The sequence below is a fragment of the Meles meles genome, chromosome 3 (genome assembly GCF_922984935.1).
Source record: "Meles meles chromosome 3, mMelMel3.1 paternal haplotype, whole genome shotgun sequence".
Classification (NCBI taxonomy): Eukaryota; Metazoa; Chordata; class Mammalia; order Carnivora; family Mustelidae; genus Meles; species Meles meles.
The window spans coordinates 178,956,828-178,979,418 of NC_060068.1; positions in this window are offsets into that span (position 1 = coordinate 178,956,828).

Sequence of the window (22,591 nt, forward strand, 5' to 3'; positions counted from 1 at the left end):
CCTCCCAGGTGCGTTGTCTTTCTACATCAAACTCTGCTCCTCCCTTGGCTGCAGATTTTATTGGTCCCCGCCGTAAGTTTGAAAATTTCAGGGCTGACCAAGGCAAAGAAGAGGCAAGCCAGTGAGATGACAATATGGCATGACAAGCTTTACTGAGTGGCATTGGGAGAGGACTGCATGAGGAAAGTCCCTTCCAGCAGGAGAATTTTCTAGAGACAGCTTCACAGGACCCCTGGACAGAAAAGAAGGAAGGTGAGGGAACTCCCAGGGGGCAGAGGGGACATGGTCAGTGGGCATTTACAGAACCAGATGGTGTGGCTGCAGCTAGGCGGGGAGTCTCTGGGTCAGAGAGCACCGAAGGCAAGCAGTGATTTGGGTATTTCATTGTCACAAGATTTGTCTTATCCACAGTTGGCCCGTGTGGCATGCAGTTTCCTGGGGCGCGCAAAGCAAGCAGGCTGTAAATGGCTGAAATTCTGCCTATTTGGGGTTTACTGGAAACAAATGATGTATAACAGTTGAGTTTGGTGACAATGGGCTTTGACTTACGAGTCGTAACCCGTTGCAAGTAAACAATGCCGAACAAGGCCAATACAGAGGGGTCGTCTTCAGTGTAGTTATACAGTAATCCCTACACAGCGCTGGGTCACTCAAGACGTCTTGAGGCTTCCTCAGTGCTAGCCCCCGTGCGTTCCCCTTGGGGACCATGCTCAGCACCCTTCGCTGAGCTGTCTCAGCCTCTCCTCGGCTCTGGATTCTGAGACACGGCTCCTCCCCAATCTCAGTTCCCAACTGTTTTAGTATTTTACAGAAAGTATTTTAGATTGAACTGCAGGGTTGGCAAGAAAAGAAGAATTCCACAGAGAATAAAAATGAGCAAAGTCAGAACACCTTGGTTCTCTGTAACAAGCCCTCGGCCAATCTCTACTCAGGGGTGCGGATAATCTGATGATTTGAGCTCAGACACCAGCCACCTCATGCTCACACCTTGGTTCCGACTCGGTTGCTCCAATCCCAGAGCGGAACGACATCAGGTCCATTTATGTGTAGATACACGATCTGTCCTCGTGCAAACATGCATTAACCCTAATTATGTTTTAGTATCTGGGTTATCTGCAACAAGTAATCTTGAAATTAAACCTGGTCCTGAAAATTAAATGCCCAGAATCGTCATCACTATCAATAGTGACATGGAAAAGTAACTGATGTACCCAGTAAAAGTTTATTAATGCCTGTAATATTTTATACTTGATCCATGAAAAGATGATGACATTTTTCTAATGCATTCCAAAAATGTCCAACCCAGCGCAGTTATTTTAACAGTCTTCCTTTTGTGTAGGAAAGTATCTGTTGCCAGTGGTGGGAGGTAACTGCCCACTCCGCATGGCCAATGCTATTGTCTGTAATGGAAAGATCTCTACTATTTTCTCAGGCTTTATTATTCAGTTATTTCCTCTAGTATTCTGATGGAGCTTCAAAGAGAAACATAATGGCAAGGATAACATGCCCAGTGTTTTGTCCGTTATTCAGGGTAGCTAGAACAATATATGTTTTATGACACACAACATAATCATGTACAAGAATATTGGTTTCTATGTAAGCTTTTAAAATAAAAAAAAATCTCTAAGCAAAAGAAAACCAATAATAACCCATGTAAAATATCTGAGGGCAGAATTTAGATCTAAGAGCCCCTCGTTCTTTGCTAAACCCATTCTATTTCTGGAGAGAATCTAGAGCATTGACGTGAAGATGGTTTAGATTTGATTTCAGATTTTTCAGACATTTTTTTGTTATAGAAAACGTATCACCATTATTTAGGAAAACAGTGTGACCATTGAGTCCCTAAACAGTAAGCATAAGACTACTGGAGTCAGAAACGGAAACTCGGCGAACCAGCTGACTGAAGACAGAGGATCTGGCCTAGACGGCTCGTGGAAGTCTCACGCCTTAGAAGTCCAGTTACAAACACCGAAGGGGTTCATATGACGTCACAGGTACAACTTTGTGAATTCAGAAAGGATCACCTTGTATAACAGACAATATGTAAACACATGTGTTTGGTTTGGTTTTGTTTTTTCCCCCAATCCCGTTGCCTTTATTGGCTATCTCCTTTTGTATGAAACGTCCTTTGAAAACAAGGCAGGGAATTGAAGAGCACAAAATAAATCAGAGCTTTCTTTTCCCATGTAGTGGTGGTGGCAGGTGGTTATATGTCTATGACCTGTACATTGCAAGAGCAGTAATAGAATAGTCATCCTTTATTTAATTTTTTAATTTTAATTTTTAAATTTTAATTTATTTTTGAAATTTTTTTTTAATTTATTTGAGAGAAAGAGAGAGAGCGAGCACACAGAGGAGAGTAAGAGGAAGAAACAGACTCCCCACTGAACAGGGAGCCCAATGTGGGGCTCAATCCCAGGACCCTGGGATCATGATCTGAGCCAAAGGCAGATGCTTAACCCACTGAGCCATCCAGGTACCCCAATAATTCTTTTAATTAAAAATGAATTTTACCTTTTTCTCCTTTCATAAATGTATTTGTTTATAGCTACATAGCTAACATTATTTATTTTGTATTTCGTATGTTCAGATATCATATACCATAGAATCTTATTAAATTCTAATATTTTATAACTTTTCACATGAAATAATACTGATGTGTGGGACAATGCATAGACTCTAATGTATTTGCATATAATACAGTGTTACTTATAATAATAAAAGGAAATGTACTATATTTTTGTAAAAGCATCTTATAAAAGTCATGTTGTAAAAGGAGGGGGAGTGTGTCTGTGTGTGAGCTTGTGGGGTTCCTGAATTACATTCAGCAGAGAGACCCAGCATCTTCCAGCAAACTTCTGTGACCTCATGGCCTCCACCTACCTCAAGGCTAACCTCAGTCACACACAGAAACGGAAGCGAGGAGTCACCAGATTGCAGCGCGCTGCGTGTAGGGTAGCATCTGTTTCCAGGGGGATGCTGACGAAGGAATGACATTATGCGACGGATTTTTTTTGAATACAGTAAAATAGTTTCATACAATAAAAGAACTCGGTACAAAATGCATGCCATAGAGGTGCCATATGGAATTTTAAATTTTCTAACAGACCCATTCAAAAAAGGAAAAAGAACCAGGTAAAATTAATCGTTACAAACGTGAATGTCAGTGTAGGGTCAATGTAAAAATACTGGGGATATTTTTCATTCCACACTCTGCACTACGGCTTCGAAAATCTGGTCTGTACTTCACACTCACAGTACATTTCAGTTTAGACGATCTACATTTCTGGTGTCAGTAGCCACGTGAGCCTAGCGGCCACCATAATACATCAGATTTTTGAAATCATCATAATAATAGCTAATAGATTTTGAACTTTCCCTATGCTTCAGCACTCACTTTTGATGCTACACCTAACTTCATCTTTATCTTCTACCCCAAGCACCGCTGGTGTGTCGGGCTCAGACTTAAGTTCAGATCTGTGGTTTGCCACTGCAAGGCTTTGCGCGCTACACTAGCCTGCCGTTTGCTTTAAGCTGATCACCACAGTTCTCCTCAAAGTCCTTATTTGGGATGTTACAGATACTCAGTGATATTGCCGCTGCTTCAAGCAAAGGAAAAATTCAGTATTATTGGAGGAAATCACACCTCAGATAGATATACGGTTTTGAATTTCTCTACGTTCAGCTGTTCTGCAGATCTGAGACGTCTGTCTGTTTTGATAGTTCTACTACAGTCACTTACTTTCCTAAGATAATCTGTTCTCCATATACAACGTGCTTAGATCTCTGCCTCTTCCTAAGGGAGTAGACCCTACCCTGTGGATTTCCTGTGGCTCTCACCCCAATAACCTTGTTCCTTCGGCATTTGTGAGGATGTGTCTCATGGGTTGTAAGACGTCTGAGAAAGTCTCCATCTTCATTACACTCTGACAGCATCCTCCATCCTTGAGGGCAATCCATCATTTAGGAAAGGATGATGGGAGCCACTTGCCTATAATAAATGTGTTTCTTCTGTAGGCTCTCTATAAATATCCATTCTCGGTTTACTTATTTAGAGTCTCCCACACACTGGGGTACCGAGTGTTATTTTTATCAGTCAGTGTTCAGCTTTGTGATCCATGATGTTCCAAATTCAATGTCAAACAATTATTTTTCCAAAATATCAACCTATGTGGTCCTGATAATAAGGACAATTAGCAACTTGAATATACCAAAATGTTGCCCACGGTTTTACACATTAAAACAAATGCCATTTATGTTACTGGAAAGAAAGTTGCTTTTATGTAACTAAAACATTTTCATTTTCATTTTACAAAAACTGTCAATAGAAAGAGAAGAAAAGAAAAAAATTGTTGAAAATATATATTAATCTCCTTTGGTTTCAGTGTATGATCATAAAGCTTCAGTTTTGTAAATACAATTGTTTTCTGAATAGATATATCTCAGTGGTTAAATATTAAGATTGTTCAAATCTACTGATGTTTTTGGCTGGACAATTCTCTGGTGTGAGGGGCTATCCTGTACATTGCAGGATGTTTAAAAGCATCCTTGTTTTGTACCCACTAGATCAGTAACAAATTCCAAGTGTCTCCAGAGATTGGCATTGTCAAATGTCTCTTTGGGGACAAAAAATCTCCCCCAGTTGACAGCCACTGAGATGTATTTCTTATACATGGTGGTTTTTTTTTTTTTTACTTTGATGTTTTCGGGGGTAAAAAAATATAACTAAAAAAAAAGACATCCTATTTAAGGTTAAAAAAAAAGTTGCATTCCTAATTAAAATGACGACACATATATACCCCAGAGTGCATTAATAAAGAACAGACATTCCTTGACCTAAGAATGATACTGAATTAGTTGTCTGTTGCTGTTTGACAAATTACTCTAAAATTTAGCAACTTAAACAACAACCTTGTGTTATCTCAGTTTCCGTGACTCAGGAGTTCGGGGGTAGCATAGCTGGGTGGCGGTTCTGGTTCTTAAGTCTCTCACCAGGTTGGAGTCAAGATGGCAGCCAGGGATTAGTCATCGCCACTCGACTAGGGCTGAGGGAACATCTTCTAAGATATTCCATGGGTCAAGCAAACTTCAACTTCTCTCAGGCTGTTGGACTGAGCCCTTGGTACTTCATCACCCATGAGGGCACCTTCACAAGCTGCTCTGACAACATGGCGGCAGCTTCATCTGGCTTGGGTGATCTGAGAATGAGACAAAGTACACCAGAGAAGCCGCATGCTTTTTTCTTTTTCTTTCTTTTTTTTTTTTTAAGATTTATTTATTTATTTATTTGAGAGAGAGAGAACGAGTGGAAGTGGTGAGGGTCAGAGGGAGAAGTAGACTCCCTGCTGAGCAAGGAGCCCAAGGAGCCCATCATGGGCTCCATCCCAGGACCCCCAAGATTATGACCTGAGCCGTAGGCAGATGCTTAACACACTGAGCCACCCAAGTGCCCCTCCCCTCCACCACATGCTTCCTATACTCTGATTTTGGAAATGACATCCCATCAGTTCTTCCCTATGAAGTGAAACAATATGACCTCCCCATCCTCACTGAGTGGGCATTACACCAGGACATTAGTATCAGGAGATAGTGGTCACTGGGAGCCATCAGAGGTTGCCAACCACAGTTTCCATCACATAAACAATTAGCTTCCTATGAAATGAGAATCAGAGCCCTCCCTTGCTTTGCTGATAACCACTTCCATAACTTGGGACCCTCTTCTCAGCTGAATCACGTGCAACGTTGTCAATGAATCCCCTGAGTCAGTTGTGAGTCTAAAGCCACTCCTCTGCCCCCTCCAATCTTTGCAGAGCTCCTCCCTGTCAGGGCATGCAATGACTCACTGAAATTACTCTCAGTGACTGAACAGTGAGAGAAACTCCTCCTTCCTATGGCTAAAGCAGTAGCCAAGCAGATGGCTCTCCACTCCCCTGTGGAACTCTGAAGGCCTAGATGGCCGGGAAACATTCTGCTCTTGGCATCCTGGTTTCCAGTCTGAACTCCAACTCTTACCAGACCTCTCTGAGCTTATTTCTCTGACCCACAAAGCGTTTTTGGTAGGATGGGACTGACACCGCCTAGCTCTCAGGATTGTTGCAGAAATGAAACGAAGGAACGCATAGAAATTTCCTAGGGCACAGTAGAATACTTTACACATAGGACTCTGTGTTGGTATTGAATTATAGGTAAGACCCATTTGCTTGCCCAGCCTGAGTTGTAAACAGCAGTGAAATGGAGTTACTTGGGGAAAATGCTTTGAGTTCCAAGATGTCTGATTTGGAATGGGTTTTTGAATGATGGCTTATTTTAATTTGAGTACAGTGCGTGACAGTTAAATTTGTTTCCTTATACTTACTAGTGATTTTAACCAGAGTTCCTGACAGAATAATTCTTTCAGTCAGATGCCTGGAATAGGAAGCCAGAATTCTGGAATCAGGCCTGGTACCAATTGTTGGGATCATTTTGGGCAGGTGGCTTGATTTCAACTGGCCTAATTTCGCTGAGTTTACAATGAATGAGGCATATGGATGAGGTAATTTCCAAGGCTACATTTGATAAAATCCTATGCTATTCATCTTGTTGGAAACAGTAATGTCATGGGGAAAATCATCCAGTAAAGCAGAAAAGACTTTCTAAAATATGCCCATAACTTTCTCATGTCATTTAGAAAGGACTGGTAGGCTCCACACTGAAGTAGGTGTATAAATATGTATTGAGCTAAATGAGTTTGCCATTCCTTGCAAATCCTGGTGGAAGATTGTAGGATTTCTTTCCTCACTAGGAACTGGTAACGGTTGGAATGCTAGTGACCAGCTTATTTTGAAAACAGGTAAATAAAGGGGAAAAAACAACAAAATAAATATTTACTCTTTTTTCTGCAAGTGACTAGTACCATTGGCCAACCAAATAGTGGATGAAGGGAAGTTTTTATTTAGAAAACATTCCAGCTACTACATAAGTAAGGTATGATAGGAATTAAAATATGGCCGTTTTGTAGCGCCCAGGATTAGTGAATCCAGTCAGTGAGCATAAACAGCAGCTAACATCGTAAAAGAAGAGAATCAGACCCCATGAACCTTCTCAACAGCGCAGTTCCACTGACGAAGCGCTCTTGCCATAAAAATAGAACCCAAATCTGATCAAAGTTCATCTAGATCCAGTGATCTACACAGAGGACACGCACAGCACAACATCACATATAAATGACACCACGTGCATGCCAGCAGCAAAATTTCGTCTCTGGCGAACCCTACAGGACCAGCTGAACTTATTTCTTTTGCAAACATGTTATAAGGGGAAATGATTTGCAGAGAAAACTCTACGAATTCAAAGAGATTTACCCATCACACATAATGGGAAATTGCATCCAAATTCACACAAATTATAAAAAAATGTAAAGGTCATTCGTGACATTTATGAGACAGGGCTTTGAATACTGATTAGAGAGTCTCAATGTTATTAAGAAATTACATTTTTTAAAATGTGCTGATGGTGTTGTAGTTATGTTAAAGAAGTCCATATCTCTTAGACACATTCTGACCTACTTATACTGAACTGATGCATTTTCTTCCAAATGATGTGGCGACGGGCAGATAATGTAAGGGGAACATAGATACGAAAATGGTACAACGTGGAGGTGGGGAGTCATAGATGAGGAATGCATAGGTGATCCTAAATGGCCAGGAGTTGAAAGGGTTAAGGCATGTAATGGAAACAGGGAGGTTTCTTATAAAATTTTATGTATGTGTTTGGAATTTTTCCCAGTAAATAGTTATAAAGTAGGTAAATACCAGTGACTGAAAAGAAAAATAGAACCCTCTATCCTCAAACCTGTTCCATATTTATAAAAGCAACTGCAGACAGATGTTTGGGTATCCGAGTGTTACTCTTCAGTGGACTTTGTAAAAACTCAACTTGATAGCCAATAACAAAATGCTGACTTTCCCCCTAGTTTTAAGAGCTGGAAATGGGCTATAAACGGTGGTATGCTAACCCCTATAAACTCACAAGAATTGATTATTAAAATTTTCATTGAAAACTCCACCAAAAACTAAGGCTGTACCATATGTTGGCTAATTGAATCTAAATAAATAAAAGTAAATTTAAAAAAAGAGAAAAAAATAAAAGAATAGTTTGTCAAAAAGTTTTCAATTGTTAAACTCAACCATTATTAAAATTAAGTTATATAGTCATAACTCAATCCTACAAGTAAACTATGCATAATTTAATCAACTACATACATATGTTAGGAGATAATAAATGTTCAAAACTCATTGCTTCTTATTATTTTACTACATTTTTCTATTTCCACACTCCTAAGGTTATTCGCATCTCCTGCACATATAGTCATAACTCAATCCTACAAGTAAACTATGCATAACTTAATCAACTATATACATATATTAGAAGATAATAAATGTTCAAAACTCATTGCTTCTTCATTATTTTACTATATCTTTCCATTTCCACACTCCTAAGGTTATTTTCATCTCCTGTAGGTATGCATAGTGGCAAGGCTCTGTATGGTCTAGTGCCTCTCTTGAAGCTCATGTTCAGCAATATCACGATGGTCGCTTGCAGTTGGCCACGGCTGAGCCCTGGCAGCATAGGAATTGGCCACTACTACAAACCAAGGCTTTTTTTGTTTCCCCCAAACTCCAGTTGTTATTTACTAGCTTGCCGTTGACATGAGGAATCACCCATTTGGTTCTAATATGAATTAGAATTAGAATCTAATATAAAATATGTTTATAAGACAACATTTATTTATTTTGAGAAATACTCAAGAAGTAACTGTTTCTGCACCCCACTGTCCCATTCTCTTATACCTGGGTACTATATGTCTGCTTCCTCTAATGTCTCTGGGCTCCCGAGGTAGGGAGTGCATTTACTCAGCAGTCTGTTCCGGTGCTGAAAGAGCGGCTGGCGCATTTGGCTGGCTGAATAATGAAGTGATGGTTTCTATTTATTTAGCATCTTCAATGCGATCACCGTGCCAGATACTGTGGAGAAGCAGGAGAGGTATAATCGTTTCTTTTCCCCCCAAAGGGTTTTTGGTCTAATTGGGACATCCCACTGGTAGATTTAACAGTGGTATCAGTGATATGCAATCATTTACCAATTTCTTACATAGAAACTAAAAATTCTAAAAGAGATCAATGAACAAACATTCAGGGAGGGCAAGGGTATCCAGTGAAATGTGAATTGCCCTAGACCGATGTCACCGAGTTCTTGGTTAAGAACACACCACATACCAGGTACTATGCGAAATAATATGTGTATATTTCATTGAAAACATGAATCATACTGTGAGACAGAAATAGTAACCCATATTACAGATGAAAAACTGAGCCTGAAAAAGATTAAGTAATTTTCAGATTGTCTATTTTCAAGCATCAGGCTTTTAAGCATTTCCTGTACTGACTTAAAGAGGAAAAAACATAATTAGTTCTTAAAAGAATTTTAATTTACACCAGTAATTTGAAAAGCAGAGAGAAAGAAAAGATAGTTTACATGATAGGGAAAGAGGCATCATCAAGGCGAGATATCCGGACGACTGGAATATTTGTGAGCTGGCCAGGAGACTGTCTTGGCCGAGTGGCTGATTCATCCTTGGGCAGAAGGAATATGGGGCTGGCTGGGTGGACCTATTTTCCTGAATGCTTTGAAAGGCAGGCAGAGAAATTTGGCTCTGAAATAGGGAGCCATCAAGGTTTTTGAGCTGGAGAGTACTATAAAAATTACAGAATTTTCAAAGATTATTAGCAAATCTACCCGACGGGCTGACAGGGTGAGGATTAAAGCAGATGTTGCTGTAATTAAGGTGTAGGGCAGCATTAAACCAAAATCAGTTAAAAGATGTTTGCTTTGGAGTTTGGGAATTTTTCCTAAATTGCTGCCCATCACTAATGATCATAAAACCACAAGAACCCTCCTAATTGAACAACTAATGACTTTTCCCCTTAGTAATCATAGTACAGCTCCAATATCCTACTTTAAAGCAGAATGATTACTACCATCACCGTCTCTAGCACTCCGGCAGAATAGAGGTCATCTCACTGTGTTTCGAGCAACTTTGTATGGGATTCTTTGTATGGGATGTCTAGCACCTGATGCTCCAGGACACCCAAAGCTGGAGACAAACCCACTCCCCCACTCGCAGCATTTGCTGCTGCCTTGGCACCTTCTAGATGCCCTGTGCGGAGGGTGACACCCCAATGGGGAAAAACTCAGATGAACTAACAACCTCTCAAATTCAGTTTAGTATACTTTTTTTTCCCAGAAGTTTCTCATCCATTAAGAGGGTTTCATATCAAACCATCTGTCTTTTATTTCCAGAGAAGACTTACACAGGTTTAATTATTCATCACATCGACCTTCCAAGTCTCGAACCAGATGAATTGTTTGGACTTGTTTGAAAAATCTCTTAATGGCAAAAGGAGAATTGCATACCAGTTCCATGCATACAGCCTAAGCAGAATAGGTAAGTACTCTGAATAATCGTTCATAATAGTAAAATCATTGCTTATTTAGGTTGTAAGAGATTTGATGTGAAGATCACGTTAGCATGCACTCAAGAGAGCAGAGTTTCGAGGAAAAACAAGAAATATCTCTGGAGGAAAAGGGAGACAAATGCTGGATTGAACAAGACTCATAGGTTTTCCATAGTCTATTACATTATTCATCAAGAACCTATTTTACACCGTTAGTCGTGAGTCTGATTAGATTTCCAAATTCACATTCAGTTCTGTTTTGCAAAATCGAGTGGGTGAAGATGTATGGATTTTATTGACCTTCTCTATCCAGGCTGCTGGCCGCTCTAGTCCTTAGCGACTATCAGCACAGCCCAAGTCCAGCCCATCACAGCCTCTGACTTCCACAGTCATGACAATCAAAACCCAAGAGGAAAGTCTTCCTCTTACCAAAACTTCCTTACCAAATTCTTTCCATGAGCTATCCGTGGGGTTACAGGCAATAGGTTGGCAGGGGGACAGGGACCAAAGACCTGGGAAAGAAAATCATAGTGAGCAAAGGATCCAGAGAAGGAGAGACTGGAAGCCACCCCCTCCCACCCCAGAGGAAAGTGAGAGGCTGAGACTCATGATATGTGAAACGAGCTATGGAAACTCACCTTTTGTGGGACGGAAGGGCCAATTTTAGGGACATCAGGGAAGGTTCTGTGCAGGGTGTGGATGCTGGTAGGATGGACACGGTTCTGATATCCCCAGGTCACTCTAATTAGTGCCATATTTGAATATTTCAGTTTGGAACACCAAATGAGAGCATTTAATAATGGTAAGTTTTTCAGTGACCTGGAAATTTCTAATTGAAATTGTCTCCTAACTAGCCTTCCTGTACCACCCCACCCCCATTCTGTCTTCAACACAGCACTCCGTGGTCCTTATAGAAGATAATCCAGATACCAGTCAGATACCAGTCCTCCCTCACCTCCCCCCGACAGTTCATGCACCATGGGGAGCAACAGCTAAAGCCTGCGGAGTGGGGGCCCCAGCATGGCAGGAGGCCCTGCAGCAACCTGGTTTCACCCCTCCCCCCCGCCTCACCCCACACCAGCCTCACCGACCTTCCTGCTGATCTTCTCACAAGCCAGGCATAGGATCTCTCGGACCTTGGCACAGACCGTTCCCTTGTCCTGTCATTCTCTCCCCAGACATCCGCCTGGCTCCCTTCCAAGCCTCCTTCCGATCCTTGCTCCGATGTCACCATCTCAGGCCACCCTCCCTGTCACCCCTTCTTTAAAAGAGCAGCAGAGCCTGTCCCGTGCACTCCCACTTCTCTTGCTCTAAGTTTTCCATTTTCTCCCCAGATCATCCCAGCATGATACTAATTTGTTGACTATGGTCATTATTTACTGTCAGTTTCTACCAACAAGGAGGAAAGAATCTTTTCTGATGTGCCTCATGGCAGCTAGAAATGGGACACTTGTTTATCAGACTCATCTGTTCATTCACCTTTTCTTTGCGTCCAGTGGATGTTCTAATAATGGCGTCAAAGTTTACGTCATAGAGAAACACAGTGGAGTTTCAAGCCTATGCAGGGTTACACTTAATAATGATGATGGTATTTTCCAGGAGACAACCTGCTTTTTTGAAGCTGATGGTCGACATCACCGGAAACCTCTGCTTCCGGATCCTGATTGCCTTTCCGTGGCACTAGCTGCTCTCCCTCCTGGTGGCATCTCGATCACTCACTCTCCCTTTCTCAATCAGTGAGTCGTGCCGATGAAGCCCATGCCGACCCGTGCCATGTCTAGAGTGTCCGCGTATTCGCCCCACCTGACCACCTGTGCACACATAGATTTCAGTATTCCTATATGCAACCTCCGCTAACACAGACTCAGGAAAGAGGAGGAGTAAAGAAGCACCCTCCGTGAGAAAGCTTCTGTGACATGGGACACATGCCGTGGGAACTGATTTTGTGGGTAGCAGGTGTGTATCATTTGGTTAGGGGCTGATTGCTACCTGCTCACCTGCCTTGCCAGCCCTCAGCACCACAGTCTCGGGTGCAGCTGATTAGGTTCATCTCTCTAGGAACTTCTCCGGAACTTCTTAAGAGGTTCTGGAGTGTGTGTAATAATGACGGTATAAAAGAATGATCCTGGATCAACTGAACTAATGCTAATTGAGTGACCATATCGGTAAGCACAAATATAAATACCCAGCGCTAACAACAGAATGATTCTGGCACCTGCCTCATTGTTCTGTCAGGATGAAAGTCTCCTGAGGGAGCGGGTTTATCTTATTCTTCACTGGATCTCTGGATGGCAGGCAGCAGGGACTGAGTGACGGTTGCTGAATGGATTAATCACTCTTTCCTTGAAGGAAAGCCAGTGGTCTTACGAGCTGAGTCTCAATCCTTGTGGGTTCTTGCACTCAGCTGTGTGTGCAAATGTGGGCAAGTTATTTCTGTTTCCCATGCCTCGGTTTCCCCAACTGTGAGCTGAAATAAGATGGTTTCCTGTTTCACAAATGTGTGGTGAGGATGAAATGTGTTTTTGCATGCGGAACCACTTAGAACCATGTTGCTCTTTCCTATCTGATATTATGTTTAGGCCACAGAGAACTTTTCAGTGCACCTTTCAGAAGACAATCAACATTCCGGGGCCATGAAGCAGGCTTTACTTGGTGAAAAATGGCTAACTGGAAGAAAAACTGCCGAATGGTTAGCACAGAGTTTGTTGCTCATGTTTCCATTTCTGAAGCTGACCCTGGCCCCACTCTTGGCGGTTGGTCTTTTTCTATCTGATCACCAATTGTGACTCCTAAACAGCACCGTGATGGCATTGTCTACACCTTGGACTGTGATGATCTTACACTGGGCTGGCTACTTTCCATCTGATGACCTTGCTCAGCCTTTCATGTTGCCTTGACTGTCCTCCTGCACCTTCGTCGTTGTGCTCGACCAACACCGTGCTTCCATGTTACATGCCCCAGAGTAGACTCCCCTGTTCCCCGGTCATCTCAGTGCTTCTCTTGTTCTGGTTTCCCGGTTCTGCCATCTGTCCACCCAAACTTCTCACCAACAAGTGTTTCACACCACGTTGTGCCATGGCGGCCATTCCCATGGGAGAGGGCAAGGGGCGTAACCGGAGGGCCCTTTTAGCTGTCCAGTCTCAAATTATGCTCTTTCAGACTTAACAGTAAGCAGTTCACGCTGGTACTATTTAGTTCAAGCTTGTTCTGTTTCTAATTGCCACTTTGTAATTAGCACTACCTGGGTGGTTCAGTCATTAACAGTCTGTCTTCAGCTCAGGTCATGATTCCAGGGTCCTGAGATCAAGCCCACACTGGGCTCCCTGCTCAATGGGAAGTCTATTTTTGTCTTCCTCACTCTCTCTGTTTGTATTCCCTCTCTCGCTGTCTCTCTTAAAATATAAAACTGCGTAAATGTACAGTTGGTTGAAGAGTTGTATAAGAAATTTAATTGGAGGGCGCCTGGGTGGCTCAATGGGTTAAGCCTCTGCCTTTGGCTCAGGTCATGATCTCAGGGTCCTGGGATCGAGCCCCACATCGGGCTCTCTGCTTGGCCAGGAGCCTGCTTCCCTCTCTCTCTCTTCCTGCCTCTCTGCCTACTTGTGATCTCTCTGTCAAATAAATAAATAAAATCTTAAAAAAAAAGAAATTTAATTGGAGTTCTAGGGAGTTTTAACTGGGATTCTTCCTGAAGATAGATTATAAATAATACAATTAACTTACCAATTTAGTGAGTTTCCTTGTGTGTGGCTGGAGATTGATTGAGATTGGTGACAAGGAGTAAGTCACTGGAGGATAAAATAAGAATGAAAACCACACATTGCCATGCGGAAAGATTATCAAACAAGCGCAATGATGACTGATAGAATTTACATCGACTCATCATGTGTCTTCACTCCCAGAAGCACTTTATAGGGGCTTACTCATTTAAGCATGGAGAGAAATGATGTTGCATGAAGAGAGCAGAAAAATGCCTAGGAAAAAGGCAGTGCTTTTCAAAGGAGGGGCCGGGATCAGGCTAACCACAAAGATGGTCTTTGGGAGTGGAAACCATGGTGAGCTTGCCTCATGACAATATGGAACATATTTCAAATGCTATCCTCACGCTACTTCTAAACAGTCACATGATCATATTTATGTATGTAGATTTTGAGGCATGAAAGTGGGTCAGGATTTCACAGCTTAAGCAAGACAAGAAGAACTTGAAAGATTTTGAGAAAGAGATCTAAAAATTATTTATGCGTTTAGGGGGAAGAAAGGCAGATTCCTGAAGGAGGAAATAATTTAGCCTTAAGAAGAAAAGACTGTGGGGATGGTAATGTACACTTGGCACATCCTCTCTCCATCCCTACCATCTGTATCTATATATAGCTACCTATCCACATATCTATCATCTATCTAATATATATTACATACTTTATATGCATAATATATATGCACACGCATGTATATATATATATTCATTTTATTTATATTATATATGTACCTAAGTATCTGTACATCTAGTTTGGGGAGATAGAAATCTATTTTGGGAATGACAAGATACTACATTAATACATTAAAGCAAAAAATGGTAGAATCTTTTCCTTTCCGTGAATGTCTTTAAAAATAGGATGAATTCCCATCCACTTGGTATGCATGTGGATATGTCCTGAGATAATGGAATGGCTGGGATAACCGTTTAACACCCCTTCTCTCTCTCAAAACCTACACTTCTCTGGTTATACATTCCTTTTATTAGAACAAGTCAATAAAATTGTTTATAAACAAAAGCAAGCTTTCCTCCCTGACTACTTTGACTCCACTGGGAAATATAACTGCATACCCACATGCCTCTTGGTTCTTCTTTCGAAATTAAAAAAAAGAAAATCAATATCAAGAATGCTCTTTTGACTAGTGCAAAACACCCCAACGAATCACAGGAGGAAAACAACTTCTTCGATGTAAGTTGTTTCGGAACATCCTGAAGGCCTGATAGTTTGACGTGGGACAGGAAGATTTCATTTTCTCTATTATTCCCAATGTGGAGGCAACACAAATATCACTTCTTCAAGGTCAGAAGGAGAAGGAAAATGAAACTCTCGTTAGTAGAGTCAATTCCCTGACTCTATCAAGTGTCTACAGGTCCATCTCCTGTGGCCGTGCAAGTTGAGTGTTCGCCTCAGAATGTGAGAAATGAAGGCAGAGAGAGTGAATGAGAGTGTACAGACACACCTGTCTCTGCCTCCAGAATCTGCACTCTTTATGCCACTGCCATGGTACTTAATTACACACGAGTTCTACAAAACATGCCGTGTTGATGACGGATACGTGATTACATGTGCTCTGCGGAAAGTTCTGGTGCATTATGACATCTATTTTGCCATTTTACTTTGTCAGCCAGGACACCTTAATCTTTGCAATACCTTATTGTATTCCCCAGCAGGTTATTGCCTGCTGTTTATCCGCTGGAGATAAGCCTGCCTTCCCGACTCTTCCAGAAAATTCCCTCATCTTACTGGGCACTTTGAGTAACCTTCCTACAATTACAATGAGCTGAACCATTTATCTGTATGTTGGTGGAAAGAACAATTTTATGGGATGTGAAATTATTAATGATGAGTAGATTTCAAGCTTCAATTTTCACCTGTTTGAGAAGGAAGTCTATTTCTGTACTGAAGAAATCCTTCACAAGAACAATCATAAGGTCAAAAAGGATAGCTAACCCAAACAAAAAGGCCTGCATTTCAATAATTGAGACACAAGTGAAAACACAACACAAGGGACGGAAATCTCGAAAATCAGGTAGCAATGAATTATAGATATAGCAGAGATTTAATTATAGGAATATAATATGAGAAATATAAATAATTCTTTTTTTTCTAAGAAGTTTTGAATCATTTTATTTCAGTTTCACTCATTTTGCCTCACACAGCAAATCCTTTGTTTTGTTTTGTTTTAGTTATTCATAAAATCAAGGCAATTAGATACTCTTGTTCCATTTAAAAAATGATCTAGAGAATAGGATTTATTCTAAAATCATTAATATGAGAGAAAGCTATGAAGATAATTTTTGTTTTCTATTCACTAAATTGTTGGAATTTCAATTTTTCTCTTTAAACATTTTCCAAACCCTGTCGATTGTTTTGAAAACTTGGAGTCAAGAAAAGCCAACTTTTCCCAGGAGCTGAATGAATCTTCCTTAGAGTTCGTGATTTGCAGAAATCTACTGTTCGCCTGTCATCTGGGTCTCTGGGCAGTGAACATGAGAGACAAAATAAGATGCGACTTATTATACGTGGTATTCAACAATCGCTTCCCAGCCTTCTGGTTAAGAGCTAGTGCACCTGGTGTTCAAGAGAGAAAGCAAAACTGTTAATGCATGCCCCGCTTGGTGAGAAGCCGGCTTTAGGGTCAGTAACATGTGGGGGTGTACAGAGTAACATGGTTTCTGAGACAAGAACAATCGACATAAATAACAGATGCATTGAAAACACCTGACCCATCTTAGGAGAGAAATTTGAAGGTTCCTCTTACTACTGCCTCAGCCTTGGGGAGATACTATACACAAAGGAGTAGTCAATTTCTCCAAGCAATTCATGTCTGACCTTTTAAGGATTTCTCATAGTTTTTAGAAAGTGTGGATCATAGTTTGGGATTTTCTAAAATTCAATCATATTTTTAAAATGTAGAGTAGGAGAAGCTCCATCTTGGTGTGGAAAACCCCTTTCTTTGTGTCTTCTAAAGGAACTTTACAAGTAAAAGAGAAAAGGGATAAAGAGAAAGATTAGGGAGTGCGTGGCTTGACCTTACTCGTGTTTAGATAATTTGACTTTTGGGACATGCCTCTTCTCCACATGAAAAGAATAGGTTGGGGCGCCTGGGTGGCTCAGTGGGTTAAGCCTCTGCCTTCAGCTCAGGTCATGATCTCAGGGTCCTGGGATCGAGCCCCACGTCAGGCTCTCTGCTCGGCAGGGAGCCTGCGTCCCCCACCCTCCTATCTGCCTGCCTCTCTGCCTACTTGTGATCTCTGTCCATCTCTGTCTGTCAAATAAATAAATAAAGTCTTAAAAAAAAAAAGAAAAGAAAAGAACAGGTTAAGAATGGCTGGAAAAGATTTAAAGTTTTGTATCTCAAATGCTTAGCAAGCTTATGAAAAGTTATAAATAGGTCGAAAGCAAAAGGACAGAAAAAGATACAGCACAAACTGGGTGGCTTGGAATTTTTTAAATTTATTTTACCTTATTTTAATTTTTTAAAAGGTTTATTTACTTGGGGGGGGGGAGGGACAGATGAAGAGGGAGAGACAGAATTTCAAGGAGACTCTCACCTGAGCGCAGAGCCTGATGCAAGCCTGGATCCCAGGACCCTGAGATCATAATCTGAGCCAAAGCCAAGAGCTGAATGCTCAACTAATTGAGCCACCCAGATGCCCCAATTTTTAAAAACATTATTCTTGAAATAGAAAATTACCTCCTCACAGTCGTAAAGGCAAGAAATATAAAATCAAGGCATTGTGCAGGTCAGGTTCCCTCTGAACACTCCAGGGATGACCATGCCTTACCTTTAGCAGCTTCTGGTACACGGACGTTCCTTGGCTTGTGACTGCCTTCCCCGGTCTCCACTGGCATCTTCACAGTGCTGTCTTCCCTGTGTGTGCGTGTCTTCACATGGTGTTCTCCTGTGCATGTGTGTGTCCAAATTTCTTTCATGTTGGTTAGGGGTCCACCTGAACGGCAGCATCTTAACTTGGTAATATCTTCAAAGACCTGATTTCCAAATGTGGTCGTATTCATGGGTACCAGATGATTAGGAAATCAACCTATCTTTTGAGGGGATACAGTTCAACTCCTAACAGAATGCCGACAACAGAAACTCTGCTCTTAGCATGTGAAGCTGTTAGTGACCTATTTGTAACCTTTGTATCTTGCACAGGTCCCAGTCAGTGACCTGGAATCCTTTAGCTGAGTGTAAAACCAAGCTGCCTCAGCGCGCCCAGAGGAAGTGCTGTCTTAGGTTTGCTTCCTACTTTGCCATCAGACTGGCCTAACATTCTTGGGAAGAGTCTCCTCCCTAACATACGACTTTGCGTTATCAGTAAATGTGATTTTATGAGATGAATGTACAAAGCACATCTCTTTTCCTCTACGACTTTCTTCCTGCCTTCATTAGTCTTATCTAATTGCATCAGTAGGAGAGAGACAGATCTTCAGCTTTTGACTCAGCCGGGAGAGGCACGTCTGTTCTCAGCTACCAGTAAGAGCGGCCTCCGTCTTGAAACCTTCTGTAGACAACAACCGCAGTGACTGATCTACCCACACCTGGGTTCAGAATTTATGGACGTGGGGAGCATCACAAGAAAGCAGAGCGGTGACCAAGAGAGGAATTATCATGGCTCAACATTTTATCTGTAGAATGATTAGTTTTCCCAATGGACATCATCAGGTTTACCTTCCCATAATGTCTAAACTTTCAGTGAAGAGCCCTGTCCCACCTGAGATATTTTCTTCAAACTGTGTGGTTTAAAAGGAAGCAGCCACATTATCTTTATAGACCCTGACAGGCAGGCCTGAGCAATTGGCTGGAATGGATCGTCCAGGAAACCTGGCAAATCTGGATTCTGGCCCTTTGGCGCTGTGCCAGAGTTGGGTTTGACTCTGTTTCCAGCAGGAAAGGACATTTGAGAGAATTTAATCACACTCTTTGGCTTCTGGTGTACTTACTTTTACATTGACTATATTTATAGGACAGAGGACAGTGGCTTTCTGGTTTTGGTTGTCACAAAAAATTCGTTGAAACATATGGTTATTGAAGCAAGAAATTCAATTTTAAAAACAAGACAATGAAGTCAATGAGAGGCACTGTCAGAGAGTGACTGAGCTTTGGAAAATATGGAACTAGAAAATTATTATTTCAACGCCTTTTTGTAGGTCTATTCACATTCAAACGCCTTTCTTGAGTCAGCTTTGGTGTTCTGTGTCTTTGTAGAAATTTGTCTGTTTCATCCAGCTAATCTGATTTGTTCACATTCAGTTCATCAAAGCTTTTCTTGCCAAGTCTTTTCATTTGCTGTAAGGTTGGTAACAATTTCCGCTTCCTCATTTTTTCATTTCTGTTCTTAGTACTGGAGTCTTCACTCTTGTTTTCCTTGGTCAGTCTAACTAAAGGTTTGTCAATTTGTTGATGCTTTCCAAAGAACTGACTTTTTCTTTCATTGATTTTCTTTATTTTTATATTCTCTATTTCACTCACTTCCAGCCTAATCTTTACTATTTCCTTCGTGTTGCTTCTTCACGTATAATATCTATTCTTTTTCTGGTGCCATCAGGGGAAATATTTGTAATTAATTGGAGATCTTTCTTCTTATTTTTTTAAAGTTTTATTAATTTCAGAGAGAGAATGGGGGGAGGGACAGAGGGAGAGGGAAAGACAGAATCTCCAGCAGACTCCTGTTGAACGAGGAGTGCAACACAGGGCTCCATCCCAGGACCCAGAGATCATGACCTGAGCCGAAATCAAGAGTGGGCTACTTAACTGACTGAGCCATGCAGGCACCTGAGATCTTTTTAAAACATTGGGGTTTTCAGCTATAAATTTCTCTCCAAGCCCTGCGTTAACAGTGCTCCATACATTTGGTGTGTTGTGTCTTTGTTTCATTTCTATGACAATATTTTCTAATTCATCCTGTGATTTTCTTTCCCCTTTGATCCACTGGTTATTTAACTGTGTGTTGTTTAAGTTTCCACCTAAGAATAAATTTCCCCAATATTTTCCTGTTACCAATTTCTAATATCATTCCATTGTGGTTGGAGAATTCGCATTGCATGACTTCAGTCACGTACATTTATTTCGCTTGTCTTAATGGTTTTAAAATGGTCTATCCTGGAGAATGTTTCATGTGCCCCTGATAAAATGTATGTTTTGTTGTGTTTCAGTAGAATGTTCTACACATGTTGGTTAGATCCATTTAGTTTACTGTTTTGGTCTTCTGCCTATCTTTTTCTGTCCGTCATTGAAAGTGAAGCATTAAAGTCTCCAACTATTACTGTTGACTTGTCTATTTCTCCCTTCATTTTGTTGCTTTTTGTTTCATGTATTCTGGCAACTTTGCTTTTATATACACCTGTTTCCTGGGGTTATATCTCACTCATAGATTTGATCCTTTTTCCTCTATAAAATTTCCTTCTTTATCTCTAGCAACATTTTTTGTTTGGTTTTAACCTTTAAGCCTATTTGTGTCTTTGAATTAAAGTGTGTCGCCTGTAGATGGTTAGTTGGTCCTTATTTTTTTTAAATTCAGTATGATACAACAATCTCTGACTTTTGATTGGATTGTTTCATGCATTCACATTTAATGTTATTATTTTTGGTTTATGTTTGCCTTTTTCTTTTTGTTTTTTATACATCAAGTCTTTTTTTTTAATTGTTGTTGTTTTTCCTCTCATCCTCCTTTATTGCTTTCTTTTGAATTAACTGAATACTTTTAGGGCAATAATTTAATTCTTTTAATGATTTTTTTTTACTATATTTTTTGAGTTATTTTCTTAGTGATTGCTCTAAGGCTTACTTTTCAGAACTTTCTTTAGATTTATATTAACTTAACTCCAGGAAGATATAAATATATAAACCCACATGTATTCTTCCCTTTCTCTGTGTGCTATTAGTATTAAATATTTCTGTACATATAATAAACCTAATAGCACATTATTACAATTGCTACCATATAATTCTGTCTTTTGAAGAAGGAGAGGAAAGAAAAAACTAGCACAGGCATATTTATAGTTTTTTTTTTTAAACAAAGGAGGTAAGATAGCTTCTATATATTGGTCCTACATTGTTCAGTTCTTATGGTAGAATGGGACAGTTAGCGCAAAAGCCCTTTGGTGCCAAATTCAAAAAGTCACTAGGATAATATTAAAATACAACTTGCTAAATGCTTTTAGTAAGGTGGTATTTTAATAAGCTACAGATATTATTTTCTGATTCTCTAAATCAATACAGGAATAAAGTCTTACAACCTAAAGGCATTGATATCTGACAATCCTCCATGATACTCACTCTGTAATTGGTTAATTATACTAAATATTTTTTTTTGCTTAGTTATATTTTTGTTAAGAGTATAATTTTTTTTTTTAAGCTACAAAATGCCAGTTCAAAATTAGCCATTCTATCATACTTGGTATGCAGATAAATTCTTGGTAGACACCTATGGATTTTGCAGCACAGAGAGATCATTTTATCTGGAATGAGGGAGAGGCATTAGCTTTATAGACTCTAGAAATGCTTCTCATCATTCTGGTAAGTGTATATGATAAATACTGATATCGGGCCTGTGAAAATGAAGACTCATAACCCAGTGGGACAGTGTGTCAGGGACGGATGCTCGGAAGTTGAAATGCAGGAGTTAAGCTGAGTGGATCAGAACTAATACTGTGTGTTAATGCCTGCGGGCAGGAAAGAATGACACTTCCTTTTGAGGAGCTGGAGGAGGACCATGCATTGGAAGTCTGCAGGGAAAGCCACGGGACCCAACCTTGAGGCGGTATGTGGCAAGGCCACCAGGGTCTTGTAGGACACACGCAGATTCCTGCTTGATATTTCACAGGAGCGGTAAGTGGAACATTTGTGTGTTTTTAAGCTGGGAGATAACATCTTCTCATTTGCATTTGAAATGATTGTTCTGGTTTTGTATGGAGAGCTAAATTGGAAAGGAAGCAATAATAGTAAGTTATTAGCTGCTCTAAAAGACAAGAGGAGAGTAAGATGAGCTGGGTTTGTGTCTATCTGCTGTGAGTGCCGCATAATTTGAGCTACACAAAAGAGACAAAATCCATGCAGCTGAGAAAATGTCTTGGACGTTGAGAATAAAATGGAAAGTATGGGATAGACGGAAAGCTAGGGGAGAAAAGCCGTAACATTTGCATCAAATTTAAACCTTTAAAAGTCTTGGTTAGAATACTTTCAGTTCAGGAAACCAAGCTATTTTAAGCAAATCGGGTTCTACATGATAGAGACGGTAAATACACATTAGGTTCAAAAGCCAAAGTCATGAAATCTTGCTGAGTCCTGATCAGAAAAACTGAAAGAATTTAGAACTTGGTTTTCTACCTCATTTTCCT